The sequence below is a fragment of the Physeter macrocephalus genome, chromosome 5, assembly GCF_002837175.3.
Source record: "Physeter macrocephalus isolate SW-GA chromosome 5, ASM283717v5, whole genome shotgun sequence".
Taxonomy (NCBI): Eukaryota; Metazoa; Chordata; class Mammalia; order Artiodactyla; family Physeteridae; genus Physeter; species Physeter macrocephalus.
Window position 1 is genome coordinate 78,809,582 of NC_041218.1, and position 16,477 is coordinate 78,826,058.

The 16,477-nt window shown below is 41.0% G+C and overlaps 1 pseudogene; it reads right to left on the reverse strand.

The window, feature by feature from the left end:
* Positions 1-3,616: 3,616 nt before the first annotated feature.
* Positions 3,617-13,610, reverse strand: LOC102976547 (heterogeneous nuclear ribonucleoprotein K-like; annotated as a pseudogene).
* Between the last annotated feature and the right edge of the window lie 2,867 nt (positions 13,611-16,477).

Here is a 16,477-nt window from a genome sequence, read left to right on the forward strand (position 1 = left end):
AACCTTAAAAATGTACATATTTCACCCAGCAATTCTAGCAATGTCAGACTTAATAAAGTGTGTTTCCAAAGATTTCGCTACAGAAGTACTCATTGAATCAATAGTTTTACTTGTAATTGTGAAAAGCTAGACACAATCTAAATAATAATAAGCGCTAACATTGAATTGAGTATTTACTGTGTCGTAGACACTCGTCTGAGCACTTTACATAGGTTGATTCATTCAGCCCTCCCAGACAACTCTGAGGGGAAGGTACTATTATTATTATCATGCCCATTTTACAGATGAAGGACAGAGGCACAGAGAGGTTAAGTCACCTGGTCACACACCCAGTAAACGGAAGAGCCAGGATTTAGCTCCAGCAGTTTAACTCTAGAGCTCATGCTCTTAACCAGCCCACTCCACCACTGCGCCAATCTAAACAGACAGTAATAGGAAAATGGTTAAAAACAGTAATGCTCAATGTGTGTGTGTGAGAGAGAGAGAGACAGAGAGGGGGCGGGGGAAAGAAGGAGGAGGAGGAGAAGAACGGAAGGAAGGAGGGTTGGAGAGAATGAATGTGTGTGTCACATGCAGGAGAGCTGTGTCCTAAGAGTGTATCAAAATCACTTAGGGCCTCTCGTAGTGACAGGACTGTTTTGTATTCCTTGGGAGTAAAGAGGAGAGAAAAATAAAAAAGAGACAAGGCCCCTAGGTTGCATGACTTATAGCACATTTGTACAAATAGGACACACTCATTAAAATTTTGATGTATAACTTTATTGAGTTCTAGAACAGTGTCTTTCAAATTCTTTTGACATGACTGATATTAAGAAATAAACACGTTTATTACAACCATGCCCATCCATAACGGGCTGAGGGTCAGCTGTCTCCCATCAGTTCAATTGTACTAGTTATTTACCGTGGGTGTCTATTCCTGTGTCATGCCAGTGTATAAATTTTTTTGAATATCCTATACATTGTTTTATACACACACACATATGAAATAAGTTTCATGAAACAATACTCAATCATAAGAAGTGCGATGCACTCATATATTCTGTTCTAGTCTATGCTATACTATTCTGTTTCGTTCTTTTCTGTTCAGTTCCATTCTGTTCTGTTCCATTCCATTCCACTCTATTCCATTCTTAAAATTCTGGTTGTCAACCTCTAGTTGATGTTATCATCCTAAATTAATGCACCCGTAATTTGAAAACAATTCTAGAAGAAAATTATGGTGACTGTAATACCTAAAGTTTCCACAACAGGGCACCACAACTCTAAACAGAGACGTTTTATAGGAAAGGATAAAGCGCGGGCTGTGGGGCAGGGGCAGGACACAACCAAACAGACCAGGAGTGGCAGGCATCTGGCCCGAGGACAGCCAGTCTCTTGACCATTAACGTATCTGAAGTCCTGACACAAGAGTCCCACCCCTAAGGAGACTATCAAGATCTATCAGAATCTCAGTCTTGTGAACCTGAAAGAGAGATTTAAGTGGTTGACAGAGTGAGGCTAAAGGTGAAACTCCACCAGATAAGGAGAGGCTAGAAGGGTAATAGTGGGTCAGAAAAAAGCCAAAGGTTTTGATAGGTTGAAGTCACGGGAAAGAAGAAGCTGAAAAGCAGAAGCTATAAGGACCTGAAAAAGATACGTATGGCAGGGAAGCCTGTCAATATAAAGAAGAGAGCGCCGCCCCAATACACATTGATGTGTAGTCACTTTAGCGGTGGAACCCTAGAGGAAGCTTCTCAAGCTCCTGCTACCAGTGTCCCTTCTAGGGTCTCATGGATCCTGTATCCCTTAGTGCCAGGCATACTTACAGTAAACTCTTCTTCCTTCTGTTGATCTAGCAGCTGTTGAGTCTCTTCTGTTTATTCCTGCAATCTAATTTTAAAAAAAATAACAGGGCTTCCCTGGTGGCGCAGTGGTTGCGCGTCCGCCTGCCGATGCAGGGGAACCGGGTTCGCGCCCTGGTCTGGGGGGATCCCACGTGCCGCGGAGCGGCTGGGCCCGTGAGCCATGGCCGCTGAGCCTGCGCGTCCGGAGCCTGTGCTCCGCAACGGGAGAGGCCACAACAGAGGGAGGCCCGCATACCACAAAAAAAAATAACAAGAAAGAAAGATGTTCCCAGTACATTAAGTTTTAAAAGGATATCATTTAGTAGCACTTCTTTATAATGTAATTTTGTTTTAAAATCTATAATAGAATATAAAGTCCAGAAGGATAGACATCAAGATATTAACAGTAGTTATAGATGAATATAGATGATATAGTGAGCATACTTTTTTCTTTTTTATTGAACAAGCTTTTTTTCTAAAATAAGCATATACTAATTGTTAAATGTTTTAAGTGCAATGCTCATTCAAAAGGAAAGAATTTGTTTTTTTATAATTTAAGATTATTGTATTTCCTTACAAGAGGAATGTTTTAACAAATTTTCCAGGTGTCAATCAACCCTTGTTCAAACCCACATCAAATCTAGCATTATGAGAGTTTTATTTGGAAATCAACTTTTAACTATCAATACAAACGCCAAGATACTATACAAAACATCCACAGGAACTTTTTTCATCTTTTTTTGAATTGTTCACAAACATTTCCTACATGATCCAACATACAACAGGGAAATGGTACATCTTTTTCTTTCAATTTGCATACAATAGAAAAACAAGAATATATATATATATATATATATATATATATATATATACTTTTTACAAAGTTTAACTAATAGACACTACCAAGCTGACGGTTTAAGTCTACAGGAGAAAAATTATCTAATAAAAAATAATCAGAATTTATTTAGCATCAGCCACTTCCATAACCAAGTATTATTCTGATTAATAAAACTTGCCGCCATTAATTAGGCTTCTGGTATATACTTATACCAACTACTCCATCTGTTGTATTGCTCCCCACCTTGGTTCTTCACAATTACAAACAGAAAATTGTTGCAAGGTAGGGGCAAGCATTTGCAAAAACAAACAAAAATCCCCAGCTTATTATAAGCATGAATGTGTGGTGGAATCTCCTCCCAAGCAATGGACTTTGAAATCACTTAAGAAATCACCAGAACTGAATGTGTCAGGATATTTTGCCTAAGTCCAAGAAGAGATGCATTTATTTACATCCAACAGAGAACTGAAAATTAAACTTAGTGTTTAGTTTGGGGGCAGGTTGAGGGGAATTCAGCCATTAGAAAAATGACCGTCTTAAAAAAAAAGTGACCACCAAAAAAAGGTTCACTAAATTTACTTTAAAAATCATAAAACATTTCTTACAAAAGAGCATTACATTGCACACACTGCTCTGAATAGATGCCAGGGACATATGGACTATTGTTACTTTTCCTCCCTGTCCCCCCCACCCCGAAATGTTACAGTGACCACAGAGCAAAGAGTTCACAATAATTACATGGGGGGATTTTTTTTTAAACCACCAACAGTGAACAAAAATGAAAAGTCACTCACTCTGCTGCTGTTTCAAAATTTCGAAGTTAGTTTTTGCACACACCCCCTCACCCCCCAGCCCTGTTTGTAAGGAACTAAAACATTACATGTGGTGAACAGCAAAGAGTTCACTACATCTCAAATGCAGAACACCTATGAAGCAGAGGAATGTTGCCTTTTTAAACAGAAGCAGATAAAAAAAAATGATGCAGGACTCCTTCAGTTCTTCGCTAGTCTTAGAAAAACTTTCCAGAATACTGCTTCACACTGTAAAGAAGAAAAAAATATCTTGCGTTAGAATCCTTCAACATCTGCATACTTCTTCCCAATGTTTTGCAGCAAATACTATGCATTCTGTGCCTGGTCCTGTGTTCCTGTAATGGTAATGATCCGATCTTTGGACCATTCTAAAGGCTCATCAGTTTTTTTTTGTTCTGTTTTGTTTTGGTTTTTGGGGGGATTTTTTTGCGGTACGCGGGCCTCTCACTGCTGTGGCCTCTCCCATTGCGGAGCACAGGCTCCGGACGCGCAGGCTCAGCGGCCATGGTTCACGGGCCCAGCCGCTCCGCGGCATGTGGGATCTTCCCGGACCGGGGCACGAACCCGTGTCCCCTGCATCGGCAGGCGGACTCTCAACCACTGCGCCAGCAGGGAAGCCCGGCTCATCAGTTTTGATCGAAGCTCCTGACTCATGACGGATTTGTTTAATCCGCTGACCACCTTTGCCAACAATAGATCCAGCCAAATCTTTGGGAATAGTTACTTGTGTAGTAATCATAGGTCCACCAAGATCACCATATGAGCCACGACCCCCAGCATAGGAATAATCACATCCAGAGCCACCCTGTGGTTCATGATCCATCACGGGACAGTGCACATCTCTCTCCTGTCTCTTATTTCCCTATAGTCAGAGTTTTCCCCGCTGGGAGTTAACTCCTTCATCATTCCAGATTGCATCAACCAGCCCCTTTGGTGGCTGTTAGAGAAGTCAGATTCCTTGCCTGTGAGGTGTGGCATTTTATCACAGTCTGAAAGTGGAAGAAAAAGCCAGAAACTCGGGGCACATTGCTAGTTGCTCTGGATGTTCAGTGGCAGCCTTGAGATAGGGCCTGGCACTCTCCTATAAAATGACTGATTTATGCCCAGATGGCATAGCTGTGAAGGCCCAACTGACATTGGTTGCAGCAGTGGCAGCTGAGGTGGAGCAGGAAGCTCTCACCCATACTTTGTGGCTCTCCTCCCTGAAATTAGCCATGCTGCCTGTACAAGAAAAGCCTCTTCTTGCAACAACATGGATGGACTTGGAGGGTATTATGCTTAGTGAAATAAGCTGGACAGAGAAAGACAAATACTGTATGATATCACTCATGTGGAATCTAAAAAATACAACAAACTAGTGAATATAACAAAACAGAAGCAGACTTACCAGATACAGAGAACAAACTAGTGGTTACCAGTGGGAAGAGGGAAGGGGGGAGGGGCAAGATTGGGGTAGGGGATTAAGAGGTACAAACTACTATGTGTAAGATAAATAAGCTACAAGGATATATAGTACACACAGGGAATGTAGCAAATATTTTATAATAACTATAAATGAAGTATAACCTTTAAAAATTGTGACTCACTATGTTGTACACCTGCAACTTATATAATATTGTACATCAACTATACCTCAATATAAATAAATAAATAAATAAATAGAAAAGCCTCTTCATTTGATGGGCTGCGTATAATAGCAACTAGCTAGCTAATTAAGGAAAACGAATTTTTAAAAGAGTTATGAAAAAGCTCTCAGGATGGAAGGGAAGGCTGGGGAATGAAACGTGTAAACAGAAATTAGGCAGTTCTAGAGTACTGAGAGCAGACACTACCCAAAGTTCTCTTTTACTGGTGCTGCTGAAAAAACTGATAATTTTAACTTGCTTCCATGATTTTGTTCAAGGTTCAAAGTCCCAGGACAAATTGTCTGGTTGGGCAAGGCTGGGTCAAATGCCTACTCTTTTGGGTGATAAGGAGTCTCTAATGACCAAGATTTCTATCTCATCAAGTCTACATACAACCAGGAGAGAAAAATTCTAAAAGGAAAACAGGGTTCTATTAGAAAGGAAAAACTGCTGCTGTGTTGTTTAACAAAATTCACCCCTATGGCTGTTCAGCATCCAAACAATTTTATTCCCATATATATACTTTCAAAAATACTCCTGACTAACAGAATGCAGCTATGCCTCATAAAGTAAAAAAATTCGCACTCCTTCCTCAGAAGGAGATAATTCAATGTATCAGTATTTACTGCATCAAACTCTATGTCAAGTGTGTCTAGGTGAAATAAATTTCTGCTCTAGCTCCAGCTCAGCTGTCTTAGATTAAGTGCCTAGAAGCAGAGCCCAGCCCTGGGATTCTTGTGCAAATGATTTGCTGGGGAAATGCTCTCAGGTGAAAGGGAGTGAGGGAAGCTGGATAGGGCAGGGAATCGGTCAAGCCATGATTTGATCTCAGCTGGAGATTAGTGTCAGCCTGATCCCACAGAATTCTGGAGTCTGGACCGTACACAGAATTGGTGCCAGTTTGAAACACAGGTATGAATAAATGATCTAGATAAAAAAGGCCACGTGATTTACCAAATGAAGGCCCCAACCCATCTGGGGCCACCTCCACCTGGAACATATAGTTTGGTAGTATTAGCCTTACCTCTCCTGATTTTATTTATTTATTTTTTATTTTTGGCTGCGTTGGGTCTTCGTTGCTGCCCGTGGGTTTTTCTCTAGTTGTGGTGAGTGGGGGCTACTCTTCATTGTGGTGGCTTCTCTTGTTGCGGTGCATGGGCTCTAGGCACACGGGCTTCAGTAGTTGTGGCTCGCAGGCTCAGTAGTTGTGGCACATAGGCTTAGTTGCTCCGCGGCATGTGGGATCTTCCCAGACCAGGGCTCGAACCTGTGTCCCCTGCATTGGCAGGCGGATTCTTAACCACTGCACCACCAGGGAAGCCCCTCTCCTGCTTTTAAAATGGGGACTTCTAGAGGTCCCAAATTCCCTTATACCCTCCTTCTCATTGTTTCCATTTTCCATTGAGGTTAGAAAAAAACACATAAACTTGCCAAGTAAAAGTAAGTTCATCTCTTCCAGTTTAAAATGATCTAATTCAAATTAGATAACTCTTCAGTTAACTTAAAGGTCAGACCTATTATTAGGGCTGTTTGTTTTCCCTAAAAGCTCTTTCATTTCCACCTTTCCAAGACTTTCCAAGGTCTGGGTGCAAAGGGTTTAGGTGTTCTGATAATGGAAGGAAAGGGCCTTTGTTAGTAAACTCTGACCACTGAGGCGTAGTCTGTCTGGTGTCTGAATTTTGGCACCTACTCTCCCTAGTTACCACTGAATGACCAAAGCTAGTGTTAACTGGTGGTCTGGTTTCTCAGCACTCAGCCCAGTGGTCTTCCTTGACCAACTTGATCTCACTTTGGCTTTCACTGGTATTGACAACCCTTTGAAATTCTGCTGTCTCCATCCAGTCCCTGGGTGGGCTCTGTCTACCTTATAGCTCCTGTTATGCAGTAACCACCCCCTTCATCACAGTGGCCCCATGGCAAGCCCCTTAGCACTTAACTAATGTTCCTCTTATGCCATATAGGCATCAAAGGAAATTCTGAGGAGAGAACGAGAGTCAGGTTCTCTCTGTGCCCAAACATGATATGTCTAAATTCTGCTGTGCTTTACTAGCTTATGTGGTCATAGGGACACTTTGCAGTGTTCCAAATAGGTGTCTTGAGCCTTGCTTCTGTTTTTGGCTTCTTATTCAACCTTCCTGGAATTTCTGCTCTCACTTGCCCTGCCCCAGGCTGAACCCTAGGGCGATATCTGAGGGACTTAGCTAGCACTTTCTACAGTTTCTGCCAAATCTGTCTCATTACTATCAAAATCACTTCTCCCACTTTTGGTCTGATACGCAGATATCGTATGCTTTCCCTTGCTACTCTATAGACTTTCTTCATACTAGGTGAACAAGGTGGCCCTTCTTTTCCAATGAAGCCTGTCCTTAATGGTAGAAAGACTTTAGGGAAAAAAGGGGCAAAGGGAATAAGATGTCCAAAAGGGAAAAATGGGGAATTCCCTGGCAGTCCAATGGTTAGGACTCTGCGTTTCCAATGCCAGGGGCATAGGTTTGATCCCTGGTCCGGGAGCTAAGATCCCAAAAGCCATGTGCTGTGGCCAAAAAGTGTGAGGTTTTGGTGACCAAATGTTTATTTCTGGGGAGAATGTTTGAGATTTTGAAAAGTGTGAGGTTTTGGTGACCAAATGTTTATTTCCTTCACAATTACAGGTTTGGGGGTATAGGTCTGAGTTCGGGGGAGGAGGGAGAAATAGGGGGAGATCTGTAGAGAGGGAGGATAGGAAATTCTTATGGGTTCTGGACAAAGAGTGAGGTGGATAGAAAGCTTTGAGGTCATAGGATAGCTGGTATGTCATTTTACTCCAACACTGTTGCTAGTGCCTGTTGCTCAGTTAGCAAACAGGGAAGCCCAACCCCACAAAACACTTGCATTTCACATTTTTCAATATGTATTTGCACATCCAACCACCTTGACTCAGCAGATGAGCTCCCCATTTTAATATAGACAAATGGATAACTGCTTGGGCTTTCATTTTTCAGATATTCCCTTCTCTCCTTTTCCTCAGATCAGATTTCTTCCCTGACTGGGTGTTGAGGCCTGGCTTGGGTAAATGATGTTAATCTGTGTATATATGCCCCATGTCTTTATTTTTTCATCTGCTAAGAGGAGCAGAAGGCAGAATTTTAGTCAACACACTGGGATTTTCCTGGTGCAGTTTTGTTTCAAGCAATATGCTTGTGAATGACTATACATACATGTACACACATGTATGCTGGTTTCTACTTAAACACATCTCACAGTACTATGAGGTTTCTTTTTCAATACCAGCTTGTGGTAATTACTGGTCTCTCCAAATAACTTTTTGCTAACCACTGCCTCTTCAGGGCCTACCACTGTACACCTAGGAACTAAATATGTATTTGATGAATTAATGAAAAAATATGGAAACTTGTGGTTCTCTTAACAACATGTTGCTATATTACAGGTCTTCAAAACTCTTGAGGAATTTGTTAAATAGGCAGATTCCTGGCACCTCTCTATAGAGATTGTGGTTCAGTAGAGCTAAGTATGGTCCAGAAATTCTTTTAACCAGCACTGATTTTGAAGGTGGTCCTAAGAACAATTTGAGAAACACTGCAACACTGCTTCCCAAGGGTTCAATGCCACCATCAAGTTGGGTTGGGACTTCCCTGGCTGTCCAATGGTTAAGACACCACGCTTCCACTGCAAGGAGGCACAGGTCTGATTCCTTCTTGGGGAACTGTGATCCTGCAGGCCACAAGGCACGGCCAAAAAAAAAAAAAAAGCTGGATCAGTTTCATTTCAAACTTGCCAACAATGGGCAAACCTTGGTAAGTGGGAGATGTAAAATGTAGTATTCAAGGTTACTTTAATTTACACTCAGCCATCGCCGAGTCCCTTTTCAATAAACATTTTGATGGCACTGAACACCTATTGACAGAAAAGTTTCCACTGATCTAAAGAGAATTTAAAATACCGGTCTCTTTAACTAGCAGCCATCTTAATTAAGCAAACCACAACCTATCGTTTGTGGAACAGTAATTCCATTTTGAGTACCAACAACATAAAGCATTTCAATACAAAACCACTAATATGGTTGAGAAAAATTGCTGTCCATTTTCCTAAAAGATTCAGTCTCTATGTGTTGCAGTGATATCAGTGATTAGATTTAGGAGTAACTGACAGATCATTCAATAAAATTCAAGTACTTTATTATCAGTTTCATTATGCAAACTATTAACATTTGAATAGGAGGGAAAAGATTTAAATTCCTTTCCTTCTGAAAAAACTTTGGTGCAATCTGGTTTCCAACATTGTTTGCCTATCAGTTGATTTTCAAAAAGTTAAGCTAAAAACATTTTTGAAACTACATTTAAACTTTAAAAACTTCAATAAATCAGCCTAGTATTTACTTTTTACAAAATAGGTTCAAAATTCCATTTGTTCAGTGAATTTTAAGCTTACTTCAGAGAATTTTCTCAAATCGCCAGCCCATGTTCAGACACCATTTACCAGGTGGAAATGAAAAAGGCCCCTCCCTCCAAAGGTATGTCCCCAATTTACCGTCAGGTATTTTTTTTTGGTAGGTTGTGTTCAAGGTCTGATTTTTTAAAGGCAAAAATAAAAACTTTCAGCCGAGTCTATTTACGTAATTTTTTAAAGATTTTTTGATGTGGACCATTTTAAAGTCTTTATTATTGAACTTGTTACAATAATGCTTTTGCTTTTTGGTTCTTTGGCTGCAGGGCATGTGGGATCCCAGCTCCCAGACCAGGGATGGACTAGGGATGGAACACGCACCTCCTGCATTGGAAGGGGGATTAACCACTGGACCCCCAGGGTAGTCCCTACACAACTAATTTTTGAATGACAAACGAAAACTTTGAAAGCCAGCGCTCTCTGCAGGGATACTTTCCTCCAATATAAGTAAACAATTTCACTAAAATGTCATTACCGATAGTTTTTCTCTAGGGGAGGGGCACACTTCAGCATAAGTACACTATACTGACCCTATGCAACCCAAACTTACCCATACTTAAAATACCCAAGAGGAAAACTAACACCCAAGTGGCAATTCAGACTAATTTCACCTTTGGGGAAACCTTATCACAGGTAGCATTTTAAGTGATGCTGTGATACCACTGCCACTTATCAAGAGAACACCCCATCTCCCTCCCTAAACCAAAAGGGGTATCACTGAAATTTTAAACTTTGCGTGTACTAGTCATATAGTTCAGAAAATTCTGCTCACTTCACGTTCTTCTATCACACACAAGTCTCTTTTCTAAACTTAAACAGAATTGCATCCATGAATTATTTTCCATGTAATTGCTGAGTTGTTCTCAGGCTTTCTGGACAGTTGGAAGTTAACAGGTAGCATTTTAAGGATTTACGAGCTAAGAACCAGAAAAAAAAATTTTACGTTCATCTGTAAACATTCTCACAACAAACCAGAACTATTTTAAAGTTAAACCTAAGAAACTCAAAGCAGCTCACAGGTAATGTGAGAATAGGAGGACTTGTAGAATTGGAATGACTCCGCTCTCATTATGCTGGACTTCCTTTAAAACTAAGAGCCCAACTACTGTAATTTTTAACTTACCACCCCTATCATATCTGATTTATAAATGCTAGAAAAACACTTCACGCAAAAAATATATAATTTAAGATTACTGTATTTCCTTACAAGAGGAATGTTTTAACAAATTTTACAGGTGTCAATCAACCCTTGTTCAAATTGGGCACACATCAAATCTAGCATTTTGGGAGTTTTATTTGGAAGTGAACTTTTAACTATCAATACAAATGCCAAGATACTACACAAAACATCCACAGGAACTTTTTTCATCTTTTTTTGAATTGTTCACAAACATTTCCTACATAATCCAACATACAACAGAGAAATGGTACATCTTTTTCTTTCAATTTGCATACAATGGAAAAACAAGAATATATATATATTTTACAAAGTTTAACTAATAGACACTACCAAGCTGACAGTTTGTCTATAGGTGAGAAATTATCTAATAAAAAATAATCAGAATTTATTTAGCATCAGTCACTTCCATAACCAAGTATTATTCTGATTAATAAAACTTGCTGCCATTAGGCCTCTGGTATATACCTATACCAACTACTCCATCTGTTGTATTGCTCCCCACCTTGGTTCTTCACAATTACAAACAGAAAATTGTTGCAAGGTAGGGGCAAGCATTTGCAAAAACAAACAAAAATCCCCAGCTTATTATAAGCATGAATGTGTGGTGGAATCTCCTCCCAAGCAATGGACTTTGAAATCACTTAAGAAATCACCAGAACTGAATGTGTCAGGATATTTTGCCTAAGTCCAAGAAGAGATGCATTTATTTACATCCAACAGAGAACTGAAAATTAAACTTAGTGTTTAGTTTGGGGGCAGGTTGAGGGGAATTCAGCCATTAGAAAAATGACCGTCTTAAAAAAAAAGTGACCACCAAAAAAAGGTTCACTAAATTTACTTTAAAAATCATAAAACATTTCTTACAAAAGAGCATTACATTGCACACACTGCTCTGAATAGATGCCAGGGACATATGGACTATTGTTACTTTTCCTCCCTGTCCCCCCCACCCCGAAATGTTACAGTGACCACAGAGCAAAGAGTTCACAATAATTACATGGGGGGATTTTTTTTTAAACCACCAACAGTGAACAAAAATGAAAAGTCACTCACTCTGCTGCTGTTTCAAAATTTCGAAGTTAGTTTTTGCACACACCCCCTCACCCCCCAGCCCTGTTTGTAAGGAACTAAAACATTACATGTGGTGAACAGCAAAGAGTTCACTACATCTCAAATGCAGAACACCTATGAAGCAGAGGAATGTTGCCTTTTTAAACAGAAGCAGATAAAAAAAAATGATGCAGGACTCCTTCAGTTCTTCGCTAGTCTTAGAAAAACTTTCCAGAATACTGCTTCACACTGTAAAGAAGAAAAAAATATCTTGCGTTAGAATCCTTCAACATCTGCATACTTCTTCCCAATGTTTTGCAGCAAATACTATGCATTCTGTGCCTGGTCCTGTGTTCCTGTAATGGTAATGATCCGATCTTTGGACCATTCTAAAGGCTCATCAGTTTTTTTTTGTTCTGTTTTGTTTTGGTTTTTGGGGGGATGCCACCCTGTGGTTCATAAGCCATCTGCCACTCTGATGGGCTCCATGTATCTAATGCAGAGTCCCAGGTTTCATCAACACTGAAACCAACCACGCCATCATAACGGTCTCCAGGTCTCCCTCTTCTGTCATAGGCCATTAGATCTCCTCCTCTAGTTGGTGGTGGAGGAAGAGGAAGATTCCGAGCTCTGCCACCACCCGGGACCCCTCGTCCAGGAGGAGGTCCTCGGCGAGGGCTCCTATCATCACAATCTCTTCTGGATGGAGGCATGGGACGCCCACCCTGACCAGGAGGCATTCTGTCAAAACCACCTCTTCCCGGCATAGGAAATCCCATGGGACGTCCACGGCAGTCATGGAACATCATTTTAATTTTTCTTTTTTTTTTTTTTCTGGTACGCGGGCCTCTCACTGTTGTGGTCTCTCCCGTTGCGGAGCACAGGCTCCGGACGCGCAGGCCCAGCGGCCATGGCTCACGGGCCCAGCCGCTCCGCGGCATGTGGGATCTTCCCGGACCGGGGCACGAACCCGAGTCCCCTGCATCAGCAGGCGGATTCTCAATCACTGCGCCACCAGGGAAGCCCGGAACATCATTTTAAACCACCATACTCATAGGTTTCGTCGTAAAAACTGGGATCATAAGGCTGAGCACGTCCTTTGATTGGAGACTATGATATAAGTTCAAGGACGATCTTTATGCACTCTACAACCCTATCAGGTTTTCCTCCAATAAGAACGACTCTGTCAGAGGATTGAGGACAACATTCCTGGAAAAGCTTGATTGTTGTCTGAGTGTTCTGTCGAAGTTCTTTGATTTTAGCAACTTTGACCCCAATAATTTCTCCAGCCACTCTGATGAATCAACAGTCTCAACTCGCAGTCAAAGTCGCTTCCTTTATAGTGTTGGTAATTTAAGCATTCCACAGCATCAGATTCGAGTGGGAGCTGGCTGGTTGCAGTGGGTGATGGCAACTGCAGGCCCTCTTCCAAGGTAGGGTTGATTTTCTTCAGAATTTCTCCAACTGTTTCAATATCAGCACTGATACTCGATATGCGCTCGGGGCCACTGCTGTCTGGGACTGAAACACTAGCGTTGCAGTCTGTATGGTGAGCCTTAATATTCTTGCCTCCTTTTCCAATCGCTGCCCCAGCATTCTTGCTCTGAAGCAGAATATGCATAATTCAACCATCAGTGTTTCTAGATCTTTTAAAAGCTTGTTCCTCTTCCATATCTTCAGCAGGGCGTTTACCAAATTCGCCATTGGTTTTGGTGTTGGGGAAGGTTTCCTCTGGCTGTTCAGTTTCCATTTTCTTGTATTAAAGGGACACACCAATCAGTTATTAAATATATACTTGCAGGGCAGAACTGAAGTGTTCTGGGTGGGACCGACTGACACCCTAGTGCTGTAGCAGCCGGGCAAGGCTACCGTCCCTATGCCGCCGCGCCGCCTCAGCCGGTCACAGCTAGACTTTTTTAAAAAATAAATTTATTTATGGCCGCGTTGGGTCTTCGTTGCTGCGCGCGGGCTTTCTCTAGTTACGGTGAGCGGGGGCTACTCTTTGTTGCGGTGCGCGGGCTTCTCATTGTGGTGGCTTCTCTTGTTGGGGAGCTCAGCTCTAGCTGCGCGGGCTTCAGTAGTTGGGCGCACGGGCTTAGTTGTTTCGTGTTATGTGGGATCTTCCTGGACCAGGGATCGAACCAGTGTCCCCTGCACTGGCAGGTCGATTCTTTTTTTCTAAATTTATTTTTAAAAATTTTTGGCTGTGTTGGGTCTTCGTTGCGGTGCGCGTGCTTCACATTGTCGTGGCTTCTCTTGTCATGGAGAACAGGCTCTACGCGTGTAGGCTTCAGTAGTTGTGGCACATGGGCTCAGTAGTTGTGGCTCGTGGGATCTGGAGTGAAGGCTCAGTCGTTGTGGCGCATGGGCTTAGTTACTCCACGGCACGTGGGATCTTCCTGGACCAGGGCTTGAACCGGTGTCCCTTGCATTGGCAGGCAGGTTCTTAACCAGTGCGCCACCAAGGCAGTCCCAGGAAAGAATTTTTAAAACCAAGATACGTTTAAAGATAACAGTACAAGGTTGCTGAGTATCTGCAGGAGGATCATGTGATGTGAGCTGCACCCCAGGGCATTGCAAGTTACAGGTGTCTGGCAAACTTTCCTTAAAGGGACCACTCTGGTAAAGCCTGAGAGGCCAGTGCTTCCAGGGAATGCTGGGAAAGGTGGGGTTGGAGGGGGGGAGGACTGGCCTTAGCTGAAGCAGACAGTACCCTGAAATCATAAAAGACATATAAATTTGAATATATTTGGTGGATATTATTTTATTTTTTCAACTCTTAAAAATTATGCACTATTTGATAGATATTTTAAAAGATGTAATTTATATGTAAGTTATAAAGCATAATAATAAAACAACAAAAATATATCCATTACCCAACTTTAAAAAATAGAACATAACTAATACCTTTGAGACCCCCATATACCCATCTCTGAACCTATCAAGCTCTCTCTCTTCCAAAAATAACCACTGTTCTGAATATTGTGTTTAAAATTTCCCTTATGGTTTTATTGCGAATGCAATAGGAAGAGCTAACAGTCTTTGGGAGCTTGGTCTTTGTAAGACACTATTCTAAATTCATTACATATTTTAACTCTAGTCCTCACAACAACCATAAAAGGTAAATATTGTTTCATCCCCATGCAGCAGATGGGAAAACTGAGGCACAAAGAGGTTAAGAGACTTGCTCAAAGTCACACAGCTAGTAAGTGGCAGACTCTGGATTCAAACCCAGGCAGTCCGCTCTAGCTTCTGTAGCCTTAACTACCTGCTGCACCTGTTCTTTTTTTAAAAAAAAAAAAATAAAATAAATAAATAACCGATTAATTCCATCATGACATGAAGGAATTTTATTCTAGAAAAACTTTTAATTCATTTCTCAAGTTTACAAAAGACTGACTTCTTTCCTCCTATATTTCAAGCAAAACAACCTATTTTCATAATACAAGTAGCAGCTTAAAAAAAAAAACTGTGTAAGAAGCTGTTTACTTTGCAAGAAAATGAGACCTAAAAATCAGAATTTCCCCTGTAATTTGGAAATGTTTGGTAACAATCTCAGAATATACTTGGTTTTAAGAACTTAGCTACCTAAGGTTTTGTTTTTATCCAACAGAAAAGAACTCACATTCAGCTTTGTTATGATTCCTTTTCTAATTAATCAAATTTAAAACATGTATCTATTTCTAAATCATAACGTAAAATATTTACATTTGGCTCCTTTAGTGAACTGCCCCTTTACATAAACTGATTCAGGTCAATACAGAAGACATATGAAGTCAGTACAGTAGGTCCTCCAGATGTGAAACCCACAGATACAGTGGGCTGACTCTACTACACCATTTTATATAAGGAACCCGAACATCCAGGGATTTTGGCATCCACTGGAGGTCTTGGAATCAACACCCCCCCACACAATTCCGCCCGCACTCTGGGATACCTAGGGACGACTGTATAAAGCCACTGTTCATCTCCTACCTTCTTCAACTACCATCCCATCTTTGCAGGCATACAGGTTAATGAAATATTCCAAAACTATCCCACTGTTTTTTCTTCTTTACTTTCATCTCCTAGGAAAAGCATGACCCACCACTACTAAGTCAGTATAAGTAGAAGCCTGTTATTCCTCCAAATCAAACACTGTTTAATGTGATTTTCAATTAACAGATTAAGATTATTTACATCAGGAATCCTATAAGGAAACCTTATGAATGAAAATTAATAAAGACATCTATCTTAGAAACCACTAACTAGGGGTGTAGCCTCAGGCCCTCGTTACCATTCTGTGGCTTCAGTATCTTCCCCACAAAGGAGGAAATTCTATTAGTTCAGAGATTACAAATATACGACATGTCTGGGCTGCTACTCCCCCTCTGAACAGCCACTACTAATTGATCAGAGATCAAACAAGAAATGGCATCTAAGGTGAAACTTGCTAGACAAGTGATCTAAGCTCCCTTCCCCTTCTAACAGTCTGTGACCTGCTTGGAATCAAGTACATTTGCAGTGAACAGCTCAGACACAGATAGAAACAATATACACAAGCTAACTTAAGGAGTTAGAGCCTCAAAATACAGAAATTCTTTATCATCTTTAAATGTACAGACTTTTTTTTTTAAAGAGTAAGTCACTATACATTTCTCTACTTCAGATGTAAAATTCTGGAAAATAATCAAGTCTAAGTGGAAAAACCTTAAAATACTATATCT